Raw genomic sequence first — 20,994 nt, forward strand, 5'->3', positions numbered from 1 at the left:
CTCAAGACTTCTTTGGGCCAAGTTTGGTTGAGATTGATCCAGTGGTTCCTGAAAAGTTACCAACGACAGACATAAGACAAATTTTGATCAAAAAAGCTCACTTGAGGTAAGCTGAAAACCAGTAGAGCTTCAGTCTCGGCGCGTTTAGATTTTACGGACTTAAAAAAACTTGTGAAAATAGTAAAAATTAACAGCACGTGAAAAAATACCCGTTAAACGCTATTCATATCATTGCAGCAAAGGCGGTTGCCCCCCACCTGTACCTGCAGGCTGACAATTCATCAAAAAAAAAATTAATTAAAAACTTCATCATGATGGGTTTTCTAGGAAGTTTGGTCCTAAGGAAAATGTTGAAAAGGTATGTTTTGATAATTATTTCCAAAGACTGATTCAAAGGAATTGTTTAAAATGTATACTGATAATTATTTCCAAAGACCGATTCAAAGGAATTGTTTAAAATATTGCTGTAACATGTATACTGACAAGTTTGACACGGTATACAATGCATTAAGTATCAGTAAATAATAGTTAGGGCCCCGCTATGAATGGAATGTCGAAAAGGTTTTATTGCATTCATAATAAAAGTAATGCATGTTAGCAATTTTACAATGTGTAGATGAAGGATATGGAGATAACGAAAAGTATTCAATCTCAAAGTCCATAAACAATACAATATAAGAGCAGAACAAACACGGACCCCCGAAACATCAGAGGTGCGATCAGGTGCCATGGAGGAGTGAGCATCCCCTGCCGACCGGTCACACCCGCTATGTGCTACTTGTCATGATCAGAGTTTAAGATCACAAATGTTTTAAATGTTAAATTAAAAGATAAACTTTCTTATCGTTAGGCCAATTAATAACTAATATTCAAAATCATATTTTAAATGCATGATGTACTTGAAAGAAGAAGGTATGGTTTTAGCTTTATTGCGCCCTAAAAATGTAATGACATCAAAAAGTTTTTAAACTGGCTTAAATATTAGTTAAATATATGACAGTGATAAATCAGGAAAAAATATGGCATGAAGGTTTACCATTCTGCAAATATGACGTCATTAATGTTGAGCAATTCTCTATTTTCAACAGAAAAAGCCTCAAAATGGCACATTTCGAGGGTGATTTTCCTTTAGTGTCCACAGCCGTCGCCCACGTTAATTTTTTGATATGTTGTGCAAAATATAATAACAAATCACATATCTCAAGATCTTTGTGGGCGATGCCTGTGGACAATGATATCTGAAAGAAAATTCCATTGAAAATTGGTGTCTTCTGCAACTTTTTAAGAAATTATGGGAAAATGCACATGTTTATGACGTCATAATTAGCATTTAAAAACACATGTGAGAAAAATGACTTTTATGATTTTTCTGCATTGAATTTCCATTATTTAAAAAGCATGAGTTTTCAACTCTTACACCGGTTTCATTTTTTAGAAAATCACAGGGCAAAATTTGTATGGAAACCATACCTTCTTCTTTATATTCTTACTTTAGATATTGTAATTTTACCTTTAAAAACCTGTGGAACCTCTTCACTTACTTCAATTGCTTTCAACCAATCTTAGACATCATGTCTGGATGATTTCTTTCACTTATACAATATGTACTAGAGGTTGTGACATTTTTCTGCAACAAATATTTTGTTTTAATATATATATATATATACATGTACCACATTGATTTCATGCATAGATATATCTCTTGTTTAAGACTAGGTAGGTGTATTTTTATAATTTAATGTAGGTTTTAAAATAGCTATTTAAAGGCCGGGCCGGGGTATAAAAGTCAATCAATCGAAAAATGTTGAAAAATTTCTTTGCAGCTTTCAGATTTGAGAAACATTTTCGAGAAGATATGCTTTATATGACATTTAATTCTTAGTTTTCGCATGGAAGCAGCCATTGTGAATAATGTGTCCATCTCTTTATCCTTCTCTGTCCAATTTGAATGTGTTATTCTCATATAAGCAGCAGGTAACTTTATGTATGTGTCAAACATTTCTGGATTTTGCTTAAGTGTATCTCTGTAATCTCTCATGCGCTCTTTCTGTTCTTTTGAACTTGATGGTGTTGTTTCTGGGAGATACTTGTAGGTTCTTTGTATCTGTTCTTTGAACGCAATTTTATTTTCATCATCCCGAAATATACATGTACTATGTAAGAACAAGGAAATATATCTTCCGCATTAAATTCCTGTGATATAAATTTGCAACAACAATGTCCATCATTAAAACCATGAATAAAGTTAAGTTTTGAAAAGTTTATAAAATATAAAAAAATGCTTTTTTTGGAGGGGGTGTGACCAAAATGTGACCAAATCCTACCCATGGGGTCATGATTTGCAGAAACATAAATTAACATTTATTTAACAGATGATGCTTTAATATGATTATGATTATGACCAATCATGGTTTTCTCATGTTATCCTATGCTAAACTTTGATACCACATTGTGGCACCATCCTACCCCTGGGGGTCATTTGAACAAATTTGAATCTTCACTACCAGAGAATGCTTCCACATCTTTCCTGGACCAGTGGTTCTTGAGAAGAAGATTCTTAAAGATTTGTTCTATGTATTCCTATGTTAAACTTTGATACCCTATTGTGGCCCCACCCTACCCCCAGGGGTCATGGCTTGAACAAATTTGAATCTACACTATATGACAATGCTTCCACTTGAGGTTCTAGCCTAGTGGTTCTTGAGAAGAAGATTTTTCCTATGTTAAACTTTGATATCCCAATGTGGCCCCACCCTACCACCGGGGGTCATGATTTGAACATACATAAATCTACACTGTACAAGGATGCTTCGATATTTTCGTCAAATCAGGTCCCTCCTCCCGTCTCTCCCCCACCGTCCTCCCTCGGTATCAGTTTGTAGCGTCTCTTCTAAGTTCACATTTTCCGAGGCTTGCCAGACCGTTTCTAATAACAGACTGACCTTCGGAACTTTCATCTTCCTCTTCCGCGTTCTGTATATTGGGCTGTGTTTCCTTGTCCGCGACTTGCGATTGATTTTCTCCCACTTTGCATGGCGCAATTTGTTTTTCTTTACCTGTAACTATAAATGTGCTGCGAAAAACTATTTCAATAAATAGAGCAAAAGATTTTGATTAAATGGTTATCAGGAAAATCATTGGCCATCGTACCTTTACTTCTTTGTCGTGTCTTGTACTCAGTTGGCTTCTTTTTTCCCGTTTCTGTACAAATAATAGTATCGATTATAATTTTTCTTTCCATAATACTGTGGAATCATTTTTATTCGTGGGGGTCAATGTTCGTGGGGACGTAATTTCCTTGGTAACAAGTTCTATTTCTTTTTTAGCTCTTCTGAGCCAAAGGCTCAAAGAGCTAATGCTATGGCCATTTGTGCGGTGTGCGTCGTGCGGTGTGCGTTAACTTTTTAGAATATGGGCCATAACTCAAGAACCCTTTGGCCAATCAGTGTCAAATTTGTCACAGGGTATCCTTGGCCCAAGGGCTACCATTTGTACTAAAATAAGGGTTGGGACCCTGAATCAAGGGGAGATAATCAGGAAAACAAAACCAAAAGTACTGGTTGCTAAAAAATCTTCTTCTCCAGAACCACCAGGCAGATTTTCACCAAACTTACATACAAGGATCAGGATATGTTAAAGATTAAAAATTGTTCAAGGCATGACCCTGGGGCAAAGGGCGTGGTCTCAAGGTCACTTTAAAGTTGACCTAAATATACAATTAATAAAAATGTTCATATTTTGCTTACTATAAGGACTAGGATCATCAAATCTTGTAAGTTGATGCATCTTAGGACTTCACATCATGTTAACTCAAAAGTAGGTCACGGTGACCTACTTTTTAAATTTTGCGGGCATTTGTTTTCAAATTGATTTAAAGGCATATTTTGGATACTTTAAGGCCTATGATCATCAAACTTAGTCAGTTGATGCATCTTGGGTCCTTGAACAACGTCAACGTAAAAGTAGGTCACCGTGACCTACTTTTTGAACTTGATGACTTATCCTTTTCAAAACATTTAATCTCATTATTTCAGGCACTGAAAGGGTTAGAATCATCAAATCTTGTAAGTTGCTGCATCATGGAACCTTAAAACATATTTTTAAAAAAGTAGGTCACTGTGACCTACTTTTAGAATTTTGCAGGCATTTGTTTTCAAATTGTTTAAAAGGCATATTTTGATTACCTTCAAACCTATGATCATCAAACTTGGTCAGGAGATGCATCTTGGGACTCTGAAAAATGTCGACCAAAATGTAGGTCACGGTGACCTATTTTCGACATTTTATGGCTATATTTAAGTATCTTAGGTATTTATTGGCTTAGAATCATCAAACTTTGTGAGTTGATGCATCTTGGGTTTTCGGATAGTGATGACCAAAAATTAGGTCACAGTGACCTACTTTCGACATTTTATGGCTATATTTAAGTATATCCGGTACTTATTGGCTTAGAATCATCAAACTTTGTCAGGTTGATGCATCTTGGGTTTTCGGAGAATGTCGACCAAAAAGTAGGTCAAGATGACCTACTTTTGAATATCTCAGGTATTTATTGGCTTAGAATTATCAAACTTGGTCAGCAGATGCATCTTGGGACTCTAAAAATAGTCAACCAAAATGTAGGTCACGATGACCTACTTTTGACATTTTATGGCTATATTTAAGTATCTCTGGTACTTATTGGTTAAGAATCATCATACTTTGTCAGTTGATGCATCTTGGGTTTTCTGAGAATGTTGACCAAAGAGTAGGTCACAGTGACCTACTTTTGAATATCTCAGGTATTTATTGGCTTAGAATTATCAAACTTAGTCAGCAGATGCATCTTGGGACTCTGAAAAATGTTGACTAAAATGTAGGTCACCATGACTTACTTTCGACATTTTATGGCTATATTTAAGTATGTAAGGTATTTATTGGCTTAGAATAATCAAACTTTGTCACTTGATGCATTTTGTGATTTCCAAGAATGTAGACCAAAAAGTAGTTCTAATTGGCTAAGAATCATCAAACTTTGTCAGGTGATGCAACTTGGGTCTTTAATAGGATACTTAGGGTTAGAGGCTTCAAATACAAGTGATAGGTTGTACAATTTATCAGAAGAGCGATTCAAGGCCCTTGGGCCTCTTGTTTTTCTCTCCAAAGTTAAAACAAAGAAGGGTAACTCCATCAATGTTGGTTATTTAAGTTACAAAAACGTACTGGCGGCTTGCACCGACAAAGTACAGACGTGATGTCACAGTAAATTATGATAATTAAGGTAAGGTTTGCGTTTACAGGGAGATAACTCTTGCGAATCACCAAAGCGTTTGAAACAGGCGACTTTAAACCAGCGATGCTAAGCATCTCGGTAACGAATTTCCTCTGTCATACTTGATGTTTGTTGTCACTTATTGTTAGGACTAAAAACAAAGGACGTTTTAAGGAGAAAGTCTTATAACAAATCAAAGCATAGGAATCTTAAAAGCCTTTGAGATTAGCGTGATGCATGTGGATGAACCAATAAAGGAGGACTTGTTTATTTTCGATACGGAATGTGGCATTGAAGTTGTAGGCCATTCCGATCAGAAGAAAGTTATCGACGCATTGTGCTGTTGTGTGTTTCTCGCTTCACCACTACACTAAAATTTTAAGTGAGAATGGGAAGGAAAAAAGAAAAGACCTGAGAGTATCCTGTAAAGTATTATGCTTTATGCAGTCCGAACAGGGAAGAAAAGTCACGGTGCATTTGACCATGTCCAATGATGATGTTGACAGTTTGATTGTTGATAGTATTTTCATCAGGTAATTATTTAACTATTCATTTTACTGAAAGTTATGAATGATCTTCTGACTACAGATTTAAAAACGATGAATAAACGGTACAAGGATGTCAGGATGTGGCATCAAAATTGCCAAAAAATAAAAATGCATTCATTCAAGAAATTATGAAAAAAATCCTTGCTTTTTAGGCCTAATATTTGTAACATTATTGGAACAGGTATTCAATTGTTCAAGTTACCTTTTAAATGAGGTTTGATTTTAATTAATATCTCATTTTTTAATTAATACAAATTGTGCATGACAAGAACATTAATTTTCTTGATCAAGCATTTGCATTTCACTAATTCAATCTACATGTATAAATTGTACAATAATTTCATATTGATTCTTCATTGATTATATTGGAAATTTCATTTCATTGAGTGAATGAAATTCAGTCCAATTCCTTATGCAATTCCAAAAATGCAATTCCTTAAATGTTATTGTTAAAATGAACACATATGATTTCAGATCAATTGGGTCATTAATTGGAATAGATAAGAACAAAAAAAGTACATGTACTTCAGTGTTTCCTTAAAAGATTTGTGCCATCAATCAAAGTAGAGGTCATCCCATATCAGCTCAAGAATATTAAAGAAAGTTGGATGGATCAAGCTAAGATGTTGAACCAGACATGGCAAAGTCAATGGAGATTTGGAAAAGAAATGATGTTTTGTTGTACCCAATGCATATTTTTAATATGTCTATAGATTATAGAAAAAAATTTAATGTTTAACAGCATCCTATCTACCTGGTAGTATATACATGCTGTTTTCAATATATTTAGAAAATATGTGTATGTGATGATTGCAGTGCATGCTCTATTTGTCCATCTTTGAATTTGTTTTCAGTAAAATAAATGTATACATTAAGGTATTAATTGAAGGTTGCTTTTGTCTACACTTACAAGTAACAAGTTTCTTAAAAGGGTTATTTTGTAAAATTGCAAGGAAATTAATACATGAACAATTAAATTTAATATTTTTATTCATTAAATTTTGTTTTTACAAGTTCAAGTTCATTTATTCACTCAACACCATTTTAATACATGGTACATGAGGACAAAGAGAAATATTTACAACATATATATATAATCAGGTCAGAGGTATATAAGTATAAGATATACAAAATCAAGAAATGAAAAGGGAAAAAAGAAAGAAAAAAATGAAGAAAAAAAAATGGAAAAATCACATGTGATACATATAATAATAAAATGAATGAGGGGAACAAATCATGGAGGACAGACTAAGTCATATATTTTTAATATAAACATTTTTTGTTTTGTCATCAGTTGGGAAAATTTAAGAATATTTGGTCTTGTAAAGTAGTATTCATTAATATATTTCTTTCTTATATTTGACAGTGCAGAACATTCAAGTATAAAATGGAATTCATCAGCAACATGTTTATCATTACAAAATGTACATAATCTTTCGTTTAATGGTGTGCATGCCCATCTTCCCAGCTCAACTGGTAGACGGTGATTAGTAGTACGGAATTTGACAAGTATTTTTCTGAATTTTAACGGCAAAAAACTTAAATAATTTTCGCCCTCAAATTTTGTTTTAAAAGCTTTATACAAAATACCTTTAGAGGAACTATTAATATCAGAATGCCATTTTTGTATAAATTGGTCCTGTAATCTTTGTTTAACAACAGAAGTAACCCAATCTTGACTAATATTATGATAAAACTGTTCATTCCAAATATGAGATAGTCCACATGAATCAAAAATATGATGAACACAGTCAATCCAAGGATTTTTACCAATTTCAGATTGTGAATTAGCAATTAAATATTGATATAATATACATGAAATTTTCTTCTCTGTGCAATTCAATAGTTTACACCAGTATGATACTATTCTTGGATATATAATGATAGATAGTGGAAAACGTCCTGTTTCACCATAAACCATATAATTCGGGGTACTACTTTTCAAAATACAGAATATGTTTTAAAAATTTTAAGTGTACACGTTCAATAATATCTAAATTTTCAAAACCCCAGATTTCACAACCATAAAGTAACACTGGTAAAACCATTTTATCAAACAAATCGAATTGACATTCTATAGGGAGGTTAAATTGTCTTATTTTCCTGATTACACCATACATTGCTTTTTGGGCTTGGTCACAGAGATGTTTCTTTGCTTTTAAAAAGGAGCCAGATCTTGAAAAAATGATTCCAAGATATTTAAATTCTTTTACAGTTTCTAGACTCTTGTTATTATAGTAAAATACCCTTTTGCACAAAGGACCTTTTGAAAAAATTAATATTTAGGTCTTCTCAATATTTACTTGTAATTTCCACTCTGAACAGTAACTTTCAAATTCATTCAAAGCATTTGTAGATCCTCAGGAGTTTCTGCTAAAATTACAGTATCATCAGCATATAAGAGTATAAGAAGTTTCAAATAAACACATAAATCATTTTCTATTGAAGTTGTAAGGCTTTGTAAACCGATTATATTCCTATCAACAAGATAATTCTCTAAATCATTAATGTACAAGGAGAATAAAAAAGGAGATAAGTTTTCTCCCTGCCGGACTCCGACATTACAAAAGAAAAAATCGGTTGTTGTGCCGTTCATCTTTATAAGTGATTTAATTCCCTTATACATATTTGTAATATACGTGAAGCATTTGCCTTTAATTCCATAATTTAAAAGTTTACTCCAGAGACCGTTTCTCCAAACAGTATCAAACGCTTGCTTAAAGTCTATAAACGCACAAAAAAGTTTTTCTTACACTTCATCAGTGTGTTTGATAATAAATGTAAAGTCAGAATATGGTCTAAAGTAGAATATTCCTTTCTAAAACCTGCTTGATTCTCTTGAATAAGTTTAATCTCATCTGCGTACAGTTCTTACCAGGACCTAATATGCTCAAATAAGTATTTCTGAAAACTGAAGAGTTTTGTAAATAAAGCTGCAGTGAACATTTAACAGTTTAAAATATGACACTTGGAAATTGAAAGGTTGTTAATTTAGTAGGAATGATAAGACCAGTTTAGTAATCAACTAAAATTAAAATCTTTCACAAATACATGTAGTTTATTTTAAAATTGTTTACATTTATAATCTTTTAATTTTTTTCTGAATTTTGATTTTAAAAAGGAGAAAAAAATTTTATATTTAAATTATTATTTCATGGATATCAAGGAGATATATCTATCACTGTAACATTGTTTCTTTTTCCCTGTTCTTGACAAATATTTATGACAGTGTTATGTCATTTTGCAGAATTTGCCTTTTCTCTGAAATCAGAAGTACTCTGTAAACTCATTAAAGTATGAATTGAAGTCACTTAGAATTCATCTTTATTTTGTTCTGTCTGATATTTCAATTTAGATTCTCAGACTACCTAATCCAATGATTGAGCTAATGTCCATGAAGTGTAGAAATAGGCCGTCTTTAAGATATGTTTGGTTGTCTGCCTCTCCAGACCGACTGACTAAAATGACCAGACTGAAATTTTTTTTTCAACGCAGGGCCATATTTTTTCTTTTTATTCCTCTTATTCCCCGTAAAGAAATGTTGTTGAAGATTTTCTCACCTACCGACCCAATAATTTTACCCAGAGTCAAGAGAGGGCAAACAAACATTACTTTCAAGATAGCAATTCTACTCTTCGAAATAAAGAAATCATTTAATTATAAAAACAGCAGCTTCGTGGATGCAATGCTTACAACATTTCACTCAAAAGATGGCATTCATATATAATGATAGTCACGAGACATAACTGAATAAAGATATTTTGCTACGAAGATGTCTAGAAATTACTGCATGTTGGAATAACTAAATCAGCATGAGGTCAAATTCAGAGGCTTTTAATTGGGTTAGTTGCAACATGTTCTGAACTATGTTTATAAACATATACATGTACTTCTAAAGGTGTTGCAGTATAATTCATGGACAATTTCATCAGAATATTCAGATGTAAAGATTGCCATAAATACTAGATTTCTTCCATGGAATAAATTTTTAGACCATCTTGTAGCACAGGAGGAGTTTTATTTTGAATATTTTTGGCCAAGTTTTGCTTAAAAACAATATCAAAAATACATTTAGTCTTTAACATTCACCATGACAAGGTGATATCAATGTTGTCTTTATAAAAGTAGAAAAAGCCTGATTTTTGTGTTCCGAACCCATAATATAGCCCCTGTTTCCATGGAAATAATATTGGGGACATACATATTTTTTTGGTTCAAATTATTTAAAATGATCTAATTAATAACTTCATGGAATTTGATGGAATCGTAAGATATGTAAAACGTTGATTTTTATATTTTTGTTGCCATGGCAACGGTTTCACTTTATCAAGGAAAATTGAAAAATCTTCTTTTTTACCCAATTTTTCACATTTTTGATAACGGAAAATTAATAGTTTGAATAATAGAAGCATGAATTATACTAATTCAGGTCATTTTAATTATAAAAGTTTGATAATTGATAAAATAAATCAATTTTTTCAATGAAAATAATATTCGAGGTGAAATATGAAATACGTTAAATTTGGCGTCTTTTACTAAAAAAATGGGACGGGCAATATCTTTGAAAATCATATTAAATGATGAAGCTAATCTCCCTGAATAAATTGATATATGGCATGTGTGCATATTAAAAAAAATAACAGTTGGAGGGAGACGCAAACCTTACCTTAAGAACACCAGTGGTACACGGGACACGTTTTCAAATCTCTAAACCAATTCATGCTAATTGGCTAATTAACACCCACTCTAAAATCCCACTGAAAAATGACCTCATCAAAGGGGATTTGAGCGTGTTGGACTATAATGTAAACACTACTTAAATTTAACATTTGTATTTATCATTTTATTACTTATTGTATATAGTTAACGATATCTTTGATAATAAATACTTTTTATTTGTTTGTTTTTTTTTCATTTTGGTTTTGTTTCAATAACCATATACAGATTGTCTTCTTTGTGCGCTATCACACGAACACAAGGGTAACGGTTATTTTACGATATTAGTTTTAACAAATAATAAAAACATATGTTTGTATATACGTTCGTTGGGATGTAAATTTGTGGGTCAGGGTTACCCACGAACATTGGTCCCCCACGAACAATGATGATTTCACAGTAATTTAAATTATTCATAGTATTTAAAATAAATTGTTATATAACAACTGTTTTTTTTTCATAGTACTAGAGTACATCGATATACTTAAATTAATTTTGCAGATTCCCTGAAAATCACAGTTTAACACTGATTCCCTGCAAAAATGGTGCGCCAGTTTTATGAACCAATACATACCTTTTAGAAACGCTTAACATATTCTCCTAATCATATAACTATACTATTCCTATTATTTTTGCTCTGAGAGCATGCATGAATTATACTGAATAATACCATTATGAATTATACAGGGATATTTTTTTTGGGGGGGAGGGTCTTTTCATTTACAAGATAAAATTTATTAGTATTCACCTTTGTAGCGGCTAATTCAGGATCTTTAATTTCATCATTGTCTTCACCTTCACGCAACTTTTCTTTAAAAAGGAAGACCTAATCAAATTATTAGGTAATTTAATAACCTGTTGCACGATACATGTGTCTACCAGGATTAATATAAAAAGAAATATTTTGCTATTAAACTCTAAATTCAGGATTCAGTATGGTATGTTGAAATCAATTGCTTGTCATCGTCATTCATATGAGTACAACTTGATATCAACTTTATAGATATGTATGATAAATGAAACTCGCAAAAAACCGATTCATCACTCGCAGCTCCGTCGGTTGATGTTCCACTGCAACTGACCTTCCTCCGTCTTTTTCGTCGTTTTCCCTTGTCTAAGAAAAAAAAAAAAGTCTTACCTAAAAGCCCTTAAGTGTTTTTTTTTATATATTATCATATATTAAGGGTGTGTATTTATCTTTAAGTTAGCCTTTACCATATTTACATCCTACTTCGACTGCCTTCTTTACGCTCCCGCTTCGTCTTCGTTTAGGGGTTGAGACATCTACAGTAAGGAAGAAAATCGATAGTTTGTTATTTTTACTTTAAAGCATTTCTTTTAAAGATCACTAGAATGAATAATAATAATAATTTTTGTATTATTATTCCTTAATTCAATACCATGCCATTTAACGTTTCCATACGTTTGCTCAGTAACGACATTAGAGGTACGTTTTGATAACAGGAACTGAAGTTCGTCAGGAGCAAACTTAAACAATCATCGCATGACCCTGAGGTCTATGGCCTTTGGGAGTTAGATAAAAATATATATGCAACTAATGAAAGGGTATGACATTTACTACAGAATATATCTATTGTTGTTTACGTACGAAGTTCTACCTAACAATAACCATGGAATCGTCAGTTGACAATGTTTGAATTGACGGGGTAGACAGTATTTCCCTAGGTTCCTCCGCAATTGTTTTAGACACGCCGGACCCACATGGAATTTTAGATGTCGTGGCCATGTGCACTTCTTTTGGTCTCGTTGCGTTTGAGAGATATTTTTAATCCTCGTTCTTCGAACTCTTTAGTTCTTTTCCTGACAGGAGAGGTTCTCCCCTTTCAAATTAAAATCAAAGTACAGAGAGCCGGGCTCATTTACATAGTAGAATGGATTTCATACATAAATCACGCTTATATTGTGATGAAAAAATTATTTTAAAACTATCAATATAAATGATAAGACACTGACAGTGAGTTTTTCAATCCTAATACCACGGTCCGATTTTGTCAGAATCAGAATTAATCTGGTACCGCAGCAGAATATAAACAAACAGGTCAGTCTGTTTCCCTCTCCTGCTTTACCTAGCTCGTATGTGTAGAGAACTACGGTAACACTGATTATCAAACATCCTTACGCTAATGAACTATGTTCTTTGACTTATGAAGTTTTCAAAGTCATTACTACTAATGTTTATTTTATATAGATAAAACTTCGTTTTATTTTTGTTGCTTTATTTAGCGTTTGTATTATCTCAAATGCGGTTGAGAGTAAGAACTTTATTTTTGCACGTAACTTTAAAATGGCGACTATGGGGTCAACATCCTGCCTTGAACAGGATCACATAAGCCGGCAATTGCTCTTTGAGCAATAAGCCCGGCTAAAAAATCCCCAGATCCTGCTAATTTCATTAGCTGTCTCTGCTGGCCTTCATTCATACAAACAAAATGAATTGACATCTGAAGTTTTGGCAGGGAAGTCAGTCTCTTTATTTGTTTGAATATCTGCTTGATGGCAGTTGATTTTATTCGCCGTTCATTTGAGATCACTGCTTTAATTTCCTCTTCTTCCGTTTCGTAGGATTTTGACTGACAAACATTATTATTTTGTAATTGACTTGTTGATCTACAAAAAGTCACTTATTGTTTGTGAAATACGTCAATTATCAAAATATTGAAGTCGGGGCAATTTTACTGATATTGATGTTTCTTTGAAATTTTGTATTTTGCTGAAAAAATATCAATGGCATACATGGATATGTTTTTGACTGAGTACTAACCAGTTTATTATACCCCCGCTCCGAAGGAGAGGGGGGTGTTTTACCCTTGTGTGTCCGTCTGTCTGTCCGTAATAAATTTTCGTCGCAGTTTTCTCAGCAACCACTCATTGCAGAAGCTTGTTTTTATGTGCCCGGATCGATAGATCCCGGGTGTATATTGTTTTTGTCCTGTCTGTTTATCTGTTTGTCTTTCTGTCTGTTGTCAACTTTAACCTTCGCCATAACTTTTGAACCATAAGAGATAGAGACTTCATATTTGGTATGCTTACTTCACTACTAAAGTCCTTTCATATGACAGCAAGGTCAGTGACCTTGTGACCTTGACTTTGACCTATATGCTAAAAATAGTTTTTTTCCAGTTTGTCATAACTTTTGAACCATAGGAGATAGGGACTTCATATTTGGTATACTTACTCCACTAATAAAGTCCTTTCAAACGTCGACAAGGTCAATGATCTTGTGACCTTGATTGTGACCTGTATGCTAAAAATAGCTTTTTACACTTTTTGCCATAACTTTTGAACCATAGGAGATATAGACTTCATATTTGGTATGCATACTCCACCGATTAAGTTCCTTCAAATGACACCAAGGTCAATGACCTTGTGACCTTGACTGTGACCAATATGCTAAAATTACATTTTTTGAACTTTGTTGCCGCCGGGCGCATAGTGTTTCACAAACACATCTTGTTTTCCATTACAGATATTATCAGGTTTAATAAGTGCATGTAAAAGTTAACATTAAGATTACGGTAAAGCAAGTTAAAAAAAGTGTCGATTGGAAAAATATCCTATTGATGCATATCAGAGAAGTGCGTATTAATCAAAGTCCAGCTTATATTTTTTATACCCCTCGTAACAAGTTGCGTGAGGTAAAATGTTTTAACCCGTGCTTTCGTCAGTCAGTCCTGTTTTTTTTTTTTTTTTTTGTCAGCGCAACTCCTCTTTCACAACTTCACAGAATTTCTTAAAACTCTGCAGATACTGTAAAATCTCATATTTTCGTGGGTTCAAATTTTCGTAGTTTGAGTAAAATCTCTTAGTTCTTGGGGATTTGATTTCGTAGATCAAGAATTAATGAGTACTTATGTATGTAACATTTTACACTCCGTGGTGGACATGAATTCGTGGGTCTCCTCATACCTCGAAAAATAAACCCCCCCCCCCTCGAAAATTCGTGATTTCATAGTATTTAGGACAAAATGTGTAGATGCGCATATTACCAGGAAATTCAGATTCCTTAATTTTTTTGGGGAAATTCCGCAATTTTTAATTTAGGTTTTTGGTCATACCTTGAATATAGGGATGAACAGTTTGTCAGTTTTAACTCCTCTTATACCGCTTTACAGAATTTTGTCAAACCTTGCAGATATTTAGGACAAAATATGTAGATGTGCATAAAACCACCAAATTCCCTTTCCTTTATTTTTCTGGGAATTTCGGCACTTTTCAACTTAGATTAAACCGTTGCACAGAATTTCGATAACTTTTGCAGATAGGTAGGACGCAGTATATAGATGTGCATAATACCAGTAAATTCAGATTTCTTTATTTTTCTGGGAATTACGGCACTTTTCAACTTATATATATCATAAGTATAGCGATGATCAGTTTGTCAGCACAACTCCTCATAAACCGCTGCACAGAATTTCGTCATACCTTGCAGATATTAAGGACTAAATGAGTAGATGTGCATATTACCGGTAAATTCTGATTCCTTGATTGTTTTTACCCTGGATTATCTGGATTTGGAGTTTTGGGAGAGAGTGGGGTATGTGAGTTTGCTCACTTTTTCTTTCATTTTATTTTGATTTGTTTAAATTATTTATTATGTTGGATTGTATCTTTATTTTAAAGTATGACTTTAATTTCTGAATAACTTTTTCAAGGTGATGTAGAAAAAAATTACCATGTAGGTGAATAATCTTTCACATAAAAAAACGGACTGGATGGAGTCCAATGGGGGTCTGATTTCAATATAACTTGGCTCACAAGTAGACTACTAAGATACACAATTCTGTTCATCGGTTTTTATTTTGATGAGCGGCAAGGATCATTTTCCTATTTATTGCTGTTTTTAAGTTTAGAGTCCCAACTGTTACTTTTCTCTTCCTTTGTTTTAAGTATAAACTAGTAGAGTTACAGTCTCGACAGAGACTTCTGATTTCGTTGAGATGGTGAAAAACTGAAAAGTTTTGTTTCCGTGACATGTTTATCAATATTCCCTTGTTACTTTTGAATTCAAAAATATCAAAAAATAGAATTCTAGTAACTCAATATTGACAAAACTTAAAGAAGTTAATTACTAAAAACTATACAATTACTCTAGCTGCAGAACTGTAGCGTTTTGGTGTTATATATATCACTCATTGACCATAACGCTACAGATCCCGGTATGCAAACAATGTGCAATTTACGGTGCAAAAATTTTTGCACACTGTTTGGTAGAGATAATTGCTCCACTTTCCAACCTTGATTAATTAAAAACTTTTCCTTCCATAATTCTAGAGACATTTTTAATAGAACTCTATATTTTATATACCTTCTAACTCTTTATAAACGTTTCTACAAGCGATAAACTCGCTTGAATTTGAATTCTCTGCAATCTCTCAGACAATTCAAATCAAGCCAGTGTATCGCCTGCAGAGGCAACTATAAAGGGTGCAGAGGTGGTTAAGATATAAAAATAGGTTTAAGAATGTATCTGGTATTAAGGGGTGAAAGTTCAATGATTTACCGAGGCTGGAAAGTGAAGAAATTCTCCCAAATAGTGCGCGAAAATTCTTGCACCGTAAACTGCGGATTTTTAGGGCACCTGAGTAAACCCATGTGACCTATTGCTATCCGTTGTTGTCCGTTGTGCGTTAACATTTGAACATTTTCAGCTTTCCCTCTGAAACCGCCCAACCAATTTTGGCACAGAGCACCTGTGGAAGAAGGGGAACAAAAATTGTGAATTTCATTGTCCCTGCCCCCCGGGCCTGAGGGGTGGGGCCAAAACCACTAAATTTAGAGCAATCTTTAAAAATCTTCTTCTATGCTCAGGGATTTTTTTAGGGTCTCTGGGGGCCGAAATTCGGCCCCATTCCCAAAATGCCTAAAAGTGCATGTTTTTCCCAAAATTAAACCTAAAAATTCCCAATATGAAAAGTATTAAGTTGTAAATTATCAAAATAAAATAATGAGAAACATGTGTTTTGTTTAGATATGTGCGAAGTACGAGCCACCCGAGAAGTCATTCGGAATACTACGGATGTTTTTAAAGCGGGATCAATGTTTAAAAATTAAAGTCGGGATCGTTATTCAATAAATTAATGAGTATCATGGCAGTCTCTCGAGTTTGCCTAGCTGCAGAATGTAGCCCTCTCGATTTTTTTTACGATGTTTTCTGGAGAGGGCTACAATTCCATCGCATCTCCGTGAACGGTGCAAGTATTTTTTTTTAATAGGAGCGACTGCAGGCAAAATAAATTATTTTTACATTCAACTTACTTCTAATAAGACGATTTTTTTATTCACTGTCAACAGTAGACCCCGTTAAATGCGAAAAACTTGTAAAATAACTCTGCATGTTTCCTGGTAGTTTACTTCAGCAGCCATGACAGTTCACGCGTGACGTAATGAGACTTTCGCTTGAAATTTAGAACAACTGAATAAAGCAATTATCGGTGTTTATAAATGTATGTGCTGAATTTCATCACAAAAACATAGGTATATAAAACCATTTAAGTGTTATTTTTATGCAAGCAGCGATATTTATGTTTAAAATCAGGGAATTCCAAAAAGATCCGCTCCTATAGAACCTAAATTCTCATTGGCTGTCCCAAATACAATCTATCAAGGTCAGTAAACATGGCGGATAAATTCGAGTTGTGATGTTGACATACACGAAAAATAAGCGATATATGGATCGTTCTGTATATTTTTGCATTGGTTTACGTCTTGGATGACTACTTATTTGGAGTCAAGGTAAGAAATGTTAATAAAATAGCCATTTACTGTTAATTTGAGCCCAAATCCGCTGCGGCAGCGAATCACTCCCGCAGCTGCACCATTATGGAGATCTTAAGGAGTTGTAGCCCTCCCCCCCCCCCCCCCAAAAAAAGGGAGAGGGCTACATTATTGCAGCTAGAGTTTGCCCTCCCCGGACGGTAATTTTCAGGCTGGGTTGAATTGCTCTTGAGTCTTATTCTTATAAACTGGTCAATCAGTACTGATTAATCATTCATCAGGAACAAACCTACTATCAAATTTTATTTTTATCGAACTTTTTAAAGAAAGGTTTAAAAAAGATGACAACGTATAAATATGTTCATTTACAATTTTATCATACTCGGCAGCTTTGCCATTTTTAAGCTTCTCGAACTTCAACAGCCTTAATTATTCAATAACAGTGAAGCTGATTGAAGCCAGTTTCATACAATAAAAGATAAGAAAAGAAATCAAATAGTTGATTTTTGCTTGTTGTTTCTTTTTATTTGTATGATGATATTTTTCCCAATTTCAACCAAATATCGCCATTTTTCCCAATCTTGACGACCCCGGCCCCTGGAATCAATGGGTAAAAAAAACCCTGATGCTCCTGGACATCAAGCAGTCAAACTGTTGGCATGATTGTACTCAGCATTGCTTCCTCCATCAAATTTGTGAAATTCTTGGCCCCAGTGTCAGGGGTGCTAGTGCTAAGGTGGAGCTAAATAGACTGTATAGTGAAAATGCATTATTTCCTTGAAAATCTTCTCTGCTCCTGGGCATTAAATAAGCTAACCAATAGATAGTTATGTTGAAAGAGATTGGCTCTTCCAAAATTTATGAATTTCATGCCCCCAGGGTCAGGGGTTCTAGTGTTGGGGCGGGGCCTTTTTGAAGATATAGTGAAAATGCTTAAATTCTTTAAACAAGAGGCCCATGGGCCTTATAGGTCACCTGAGCATCATGCAACAACTTTCAAATGATTTTATTTGGTTCATGTTTTAAGCTAGATGATATGGCATTCACAATTTTGAAAGAGGCACCATTGCTAATCATAATTATACATTAGCAATTGCTTAGTTTGTTTACTTAATATGGATAAGCAGGGTAGGGGAACAAAAAAGTATGTAAACTAATCAGTAATATTCAGTAATAATCAGGAGTGCTCCTACCACACATGAACCCCTGACCCTAGGTACACATTGCACAATTTTTGAAAAGGCACACTTACTAACCAAAAATGTTTGAATAATACCAAGGAGCAGATTTCAAAAATTCATTTTCAGTATATAAGTAGAGCCCCCCCCCCTCCTCATTTTGGTATGCCTGACCCAGAGGCCTTGAAATTCACAATTCTAGAAGAAGAGCCCATCCCATCATTACTATGTAAATAGTTCATTCTGCTTATTACCCAGGAGTAGAGAAAAAGATTTTCATAGATGTAATGTATTTTCACCATATACTGATATAATCATTATAGAGCCATATCCTAACACCATTACCCCTGACCCTGGGGCAAAGCAAAGACGAAGATTTTCAAAGAATTCATGTATTTTCACTATATAATCAATAGAGCCCCGCCCTAACACCAGAACCCCTGACCCTGGGGCCATAAAATTCACAATTTTGGTAGAGACACTCTTGGTCATCATAACTTTGTACTTAGTTTATTTAATACCCAGGAGCAAAGAAGAAGATTTTCAAAGAATTCATGTATTTTCTCTATATAAACAATAGAGCCCCGCCCTAACACAAGAACCCCTGACCCTGGGGCCATAAAATTCAAATTTTTGGTAGAGGCACTCTTGTTCATCATAATTATGTACTTAGTTAGTTTATTTAATACCCAGGAGCAAAGAAGAAGATTTTCAAAGAATTCATGTATTTTCTCTATATAATCAATAGAGCCCCGCCCTAACACAAGAACCCCTGACCCTGGGGCCATAAAATTCACAATTTTGGTAGAGGCACTCTTGCTCATCATAACTATGTACTTAATTAGTTTATTAAATACCCAGGAGCAGAGAAAAGGATTTTCAAAGAAATAATGCATTTTCACTATATACTTATTTAGCCCCACCCTAGCACAAATACCCCTGACCCCAGGGCCATGAATTTCACAATTTTGGTAAAGGACACAATGCTGATTACAATCATGCAGACAGTTTGACTGCTTGATGTCCAGGAGTTACCGAGTAAAGAAGAAGATTTTTAAAGATTGCATTAATTTTAGTGGTTTTGGCCCCACCCCCAGGCCCCAGGGGGGCAGGGATCATGAAATTCATAATTTTTGTTCCCCTTCACCCATGGATGCTTTGTGCTAAATTTGATTGAAATTGGTTCAGTGGTTGCAGAGAAGAAGCTGAAAATGTTCAAATGTTAACACACGACGCACGACGACGGACGAAAACAGATGGCAATAGGTCACCTGAGTTTACTCAGGTGACCTAAAAAATAAAAATCTACAATTTGTATACAGCCAGTCTTTTATCATCGCCGGCCACTGATATTAAACCCTGAAACAACGAGTTAAAATCATACATAAATCGATATCGTACAACTCGGGAAGGGCCTTGACATCTAGTCTTCTATCATCACCTGCCACCAATATTAAACCCTAAAACAGAGAAATAAAGTCACACATACATCAGTATGATTAAAAACAATGAATTGTACAACTTTTGTACAGTCTTGGATAACCAGACATCGTCTATCATCACTGATATTAAATCCTACAACAAAGAAATAAATTGGCACATACATCGAGATGATTACAACTCCTCATGGTTTGAAATCATCACCATTCATTCCTCTTTTATATCTACCTTCTTACAGAAATCTTTTAACAGGACATCTATAATTATTATAAATAAATGATAACTTAAACAGTAATTGCAATGCAGAAATAGAAAGAATACAAATATAGTAGAAAATGACAGAAAAAGAAAATCAGAGAGAAAATACGCAAAACTGCAAATTGAAGTAACACACATAAAGTGTATTTCTATACTATTTAATAGTAAAGGATCTAGTGAGAGAAGGGGTAGGACTATTAGGCAATTAGTACATGTGATTTTATTTTCCTAATTATCTCCATTTCTTTAAGGATCACAAACCAGCTTTAAGTATAGATAAAAGCCCTTAGGCCAAGGGTACTCTGTAACAAATTTGACAATAATTGGCCAAAGGGTTATTGAGATATGTCCCATATTCTTGGTCTTAGCTTTAGCTCTTTGAGCTTTTGGCTCAGAAGAGCTATATATAGGCTATAAATAATCCAATCAACATGAAACTTGACCTACATGTATACCTGTAAGTTGTAAATATATGAAGAGACATATGGAAAACAAAATCAATATCTCCTAGCAAAAAGTCTACCATACTAACATTTTAACATAATGTAATGACAGAAAGATCAGTGGAAAGAGGTCCATTTCTTGGTGTGGGCAAAAAAAATGTATAAGGTTTTAAAGCAAAGGGTCATCTCTCTTGGGATTTTATAACAGGTCTTTCACACCTGACACTAAACCCCGATAAAAATACTTCATTGGCTTTGTACACAAGATTATAGCATCTTAGGCCTTGTATTACATTTTATTGGAATTAAATCTTAATATATTATTATTTTGATATTCAATAGGCATATCTATATGTCCTTTTACTAAAATGCAAATAAATATTTGGACATTTAGATATATCGACGACGTATTGTCAATTAATAAT

General features: G+C 33.9%; 1 long non-coding RNA gene across 1 annotated transcript; it reads left to right on the top strand.

Moving 5' to 3' along the window:
* The first annotated feature begins 5,273 nt into the window (after positions 1 to 5,273).
* On the top strand, positions 5,274 to 9,416 carry LOC134273783 (uncharacterized). Its single transcript, XR_009993486.1, has 3 exons — positions 5,274 to 5,784; positions 6,274 to 6,802; positions 8,668 to 9,416. It is a non-coding gene; the product is annotated as an uncharacterized LOC134273783 (long non-coding RNA).
* The last annotated feature ends 11,578 nt before the right edge of the window (positions 9,417 to 20,994 follow it).

The sequence above is a fragment of the Saccostrea cucullata genome, unplaced genomic scaffold, assembly GCF_032062105.1.
Source record: "Saccostrea cucullata isolate Sc308-1 unplaced genomic scaffold, CSIRO_AGI_Scuc_v1 ctg7462, whole genome shotgun sequence".
In the NCBI taxonomy this organism is placed as follows: Eukaryota; Metazoa; Mollusca; class Bivalvia; order Ostreida; family Ostreidae; genus Saccostrea; species Saccostrea cuccullata.